The sequence below is a fragment of the Acipenser ruthenus genome, chromosome 47 (assembly GCF_902713425.1).
Source record: "Acipenser ruthenus chromosome 47, fAciRut3.2 maternal haplotype, whole genome shotgun sequence".
Taxonomy (NCBI): domain Eukaryota; kingdom Metazoa; phylum Chordata; class Actinopteri; order Acipenseriformes; family Acipenseridae; genus Acipenser; species Acipenser ruthenus.
This window is the reverse complement of record NC_081235.1, coordinates 1-5,000: the sequence shown is the minus strand read 5'-3', so window position 1 is coordinate 5,000 and position 5,000 is coordinate 1.

Below are 5,000 nucleotides of genomic sequence, written 5' to 3'. Positions count from 1 at the left end.
GCCACCCCGCAGGACATTTCAATCTCGGCCGTTTACAGACTTCCATAAACTGCCCTGCTATGGTCATGGTCATGTCATGTTAAAGATAGGCGACATGACTATGTCTTTTTCAACTCTTAGTTTCTGGCGGAGCCAAAAAAGTCCGGACTATGGTCATCTAATGTTAAAGATAGGATTTTTTTTTTTTTAAAGTGCTCGGCCAATGACCATGTCCACCAAAAGGCTCGCATTGAAGGTAGACACGACCATGTCCACAACGGGACTTAGTCTCTAGCAGCAAAAACATGGAGGTCACCAAGGACACAAACGGCACACTGCTGCTGAAAACAGAGCCTCCAAACCCCGCGAGGGCAACAGGCTTCAAGTGCACTGAAAGTCAGCGACACAAATGGCACACTGTTGCCCAAAACAGAGCCTCTAAACCCCGTGAAGGCAAGAGACTTAAAGTGCATTAAAAATAAAAAAATGTAAGGGACCCACACTGCCTACTCAAGCCCAAAACAGAGCCTCCAGCCCGGCCTGATCTGGCGCCAGGCGCGGGAGGGCAGCATACTTCCATCAGCATGGAAGTCCAGGACTGTAAGGGGACCCACCGCCTCCCCAAGCCGAAAACAGAGCCTCCAGCCCGACCTGATCTGGCGCCAGGCACGGGAGGGCAACAGACAGACTTCCAGGGAAGTGGAAGCTGCCAGGGGTGAATGGGAACTCTGCCCGGGGTGCAGAGCCTCCCACATGGCTTGACTTATTATTTTTACTTAAATATTTTTTTGATCAAAAGACCATGCCCTTAGTAATATGCACTTACCCCCCCAGTGTATCTGTTATCTAATAGCATTATGAGAGCAAGTCACTACTTCATGCCGACCTCCTGGAACTGCCGCTCGGCCACCCAGACCCACTTTGTCCACTAAGGTTTTTTGTGGCTATGGTAATGTATTATTATTATGTGTTTATTTAGCAGACACCTTTATCCAAGGCGACTTACAGAGACTAGGGTGTGTGAACTTTGCATCAGCTGCAGAGTCACTTACAATTACATCTCACCCGAAAGACGGAGCACAAGGAGGTTAAGTGACTTGCTCAGGGTCACACAGTGAGTCAGTGGCTAAGGTGGGATTTGAACCGGGGACCTCCTGGTTACAAGCCCTTTTCTTTAACCACTGGACCACACAGCCTCCAATGTAGCACTATTCTGACTCTAGTCAATTCTATTCTAACTATGGTCATTTAGCTCAATGGTGACTCTGGTCATGTAGCTCAATGGTGACTCTGGTCATGTAGCTCAATGGTGACTCTGGTCATGTAGCTCAATTTTGACTATGGTCAGGGCGGCAGTGTGGAGTAGTGGTTAGGTCTCGGGACTCTTGACTAGAAGGTCGTGGGTTCAATCCCAGGTGGGGGACATTGCTGCTGTACCCTTGAGCAAGGTACTTTACCTAGATTGCTCCAGTAAAAATCCAACTGTATAAATGGGTAATTGTATGTAGAAAAATAATATAATTGTATGTAAAAATAATGTGATATCTTGTAACAATTGTAAGTCGTCCTGGATAAGGGTGTCTGCTAAGAAATACAGTGGCTCTCAAAAGTATTCACCCCCCTTGGACTTTTCCACATTTCATTGTGTTACAACATGGAATCAAAATGGATTTAATTGGGAGTTTTTGCCACTGATCAACACAAGAAAAGTCCATAATGTCAAAGTGAAAAATAAAATCTACAACTTGTTCTAAATTAATTACAAATATAAAACAGAAAATAATTGATTGCATAAGTATTCACCCCCTTTGCTATGACACACCTAAATAAGCTCTGGTGCAACCAATTGTCTTTAGAAGTCACATAATTAGTTGAATGGAGTCCACCTGTGTGCAATTAAGGTGTTTCACATGATTTCAGGTTAAATACACCTGTCTCTGGGAGGTCCCACAGTTGGTTAGTACATTTCCTAACAAAAACTACATCATGAAGATGAAGGAACATTCAAAGCAAATCCGGAATAAGGTTCTTCAAAATCACCAATCAGGGGTAGGATATAAGAACATTTCCAAGGCATTGAATATCCTCTCAGAGCACAGTAAAGTCCATTATTAAGAAATGGAGAGAATATGGCACAACTGTGAATCTGTCTAGAACAGGCCGTCCTCAAAAACGGAGTATCCGGGCGTATAGGGCACTAGTCAGGGAGGCCACCAAGAGGCCTATGGCAACTCTAAAGGAGTTACAGTGTTCCACGGCTGAGCTGGGAGACACTGTGCATATGGCAACAATAGCCCGGGTGCTTCACAAAACTGGCCTTTATGGGAGAGTGGCAAAAAGAAAGCCATTGTTGAAAAAAACTCGCATCAAATCTCGGCTAGAGTTTCCCAGAAGGCATGTGGGAGACTCTGAGACCAAGTGGAAGAAGATTCTATGGTCTGATGAGACCAAAATAGAGCTTTTTGGCCTCAACGCTAAGCGCTATGTTTGCCACTGATCAACACAAGAAAAGTCCATAATGTCAAAGTGAAAAATAAAATCTACAAATTGTTCTAAATTAATTACAAATATAAAACAGAAAATAATTGATTGCATAAGTATTCACCCCCTTTGCTATGACACACCTAAATAAGCTCTGGTGCAACCAATTGTCTTTAGAAGTCACATAATTAGTTGAATGGAGTCCACCTGTGTGCAATTAAGGTGTTTCACATGATTTCAGGTTAAATACACCTGTCTCTGGGAGGTCCCACAGTTGGTTAGTACATTTCCTAACAAAAACTACATGATGAAGATGAAGGAACATTCAAAGCAAATCCGGAATAAGGTTCTTCAAAAGCACCAATCAGGGGTAGGATATAAGAACATTTCCAAGGCATTGAATATCCTCTCAGAGCACAGTAAAGTCCATTATTAAGAAATGGAGAGAATATGGCACAACTGTGAATCTGTCTAGAACAGGCCGTCCTCAAAAACGGAGTATCCGGGCATATAGGGCACTAGTCAGGGAGGCCACCAAGAGGCCTATGGCAACTCTAAAGGAGTTACAGTGTTCCACGGCTGAGCTGGGAGACACTGTGCATATGGCAACAATAGCCCGGGTGCTTCACAAAACTGGCCTTTATGGGAGAGTGGCAAAAAGAAAAAAACTCGCATCAAATCTCGGCTAGAGTTTCCCAGAAGGCATGTGGGAGACTCTGAGACCAAGTGGAAGAAGATTCTATGGTCTGATGAGACCAAAATAGAGCTTTTTGGCCTCAACGCTAAGCGCTATGTTTGCCACTGATCAACACAAGAAAAGTCCATAATGTCAAAGTGAAAAATAAAATCTACAAATTGTTCTAAATTAATTACAAATATAAAACAGAAAATAATTGATTGCATAAGTAATCACCCCCTTTGCTATGACACACCTAAATAAGCTCTGGTGCAACCAGTTGTCTTTAGAAGTCACATAATTAGTCGAATGGAGTCCACCTGTGTGCAATTAAGGTGTTTCACATGATTTCAGGTTAAATACACCTGTCTCTGGGAGGTCCCACAGTTGGTTAGTACATTTCCTAACAAAAACTACATCATGAAGATGAAGGAACATTCAAAGCAAATCCGGAATAAGGTTCTTCAAAAGCACCAATCAGGGGTAGGATATAAGAACATTTCCAAGGCATTGAATATCCTCTCAGAGCACAGTAAAGTCCATTATTAAGAAATGGAGAGAATATGGCACAACTGTGAATCTGTCTAGAACAGGCCGTCCTCAAAAACGGAGTATCCGGGCGTATAGGGCACTAGTCAGGGAGGCCACCAAGAGGCCTATGGCAACTCTGAAGGAGTTACAGTGTTCCACGGCTGAGCTGGGAGACACTGTGCATATGGCAATAATAGCCCGGGTGCTTCACAAAACTGGCCTTTATGGGAGAGTGGCAAAAAGAAAGCCATTGTTGAAAAAAACTCGCATCAAATCTCGGCTAGAGTTTCCCAGAAGGCATGTGGGAGACTCTGAGACCAAGTGGAAGAAGATTCTATGGTCTGATGAGACCAAAATAGAGCTTTTTGGCCTCAACGCTAAGCGCTATGTTTGCCACTGATCAACACAAGAAAAGTCCATAATGTCAAAGTGAAAAATAAAATCTACAAATTGTTCTAAATTAATTACAAATATAAAACAGAAAATAATTGATTGCATAAGTATTCACCCCCTTTGCTATGACACACCTAAATAAGCTCTGGTGCAACCAATTGTCTTTAGAAGTCACATAATTAGTTGAATGGAGTCCACCTGTGTGCAATTAAGGTGTTTCACATGATTTCAGGTTAAATACACCTGTCTCTGGGAGGTCCCACAGTTGGTTAGTACATTTCCTAACAAAAACTACATCATGAAGATGAAGGAACATTCAAAGCAAATCCGGAATAAGGTTCTTCAAAAGCACCAATCAGGGGTAGGATATAAGAACATTTCCAAGGCATTGAATATCCTCTCAGAGCACAGTAAAGTCCATTATTAAGAAATGGAGACAATATGGCACAACTGTGAATCTGTCTAGAACAGGCCGTCCTCAAAAACGGAGTATCCGGGCGTATAGGGCACTAGTCAGGGAGGCCACCAAGAGGCCTATGGCAACTCTAAAGGAGTTACAGTGTTCCACGGCTGAGCTGGGAGACACTGTGCATATGGCAACAATAGCCCGGGTGCTTCACAAAACTGGCCTTTATGGGAGAGTGGCAAAAAGAAAGCCATTGTTGAAAAAAACTCGCATCAAATCTCGGCTAGAGTTTCCCAGAAGGCAGGTGGGAGACTCTGAGACCAAGTGGAAGAAGATTCTATGGTCTGATGAGACCAAAATAGAGCTTTTTGTCCTCAACGCTAAGCGCTATGTTTGCCACTGATCAACACAAGAAAAGTCCATAATGTCAAAGTGAAAAATAAAATCTACAAATTGTTCTAAATTAATTACAAATATAAAACAGAAAATAATTGATTGCATAAGTATTCACCCCCTTTGCTATGACACACCTAA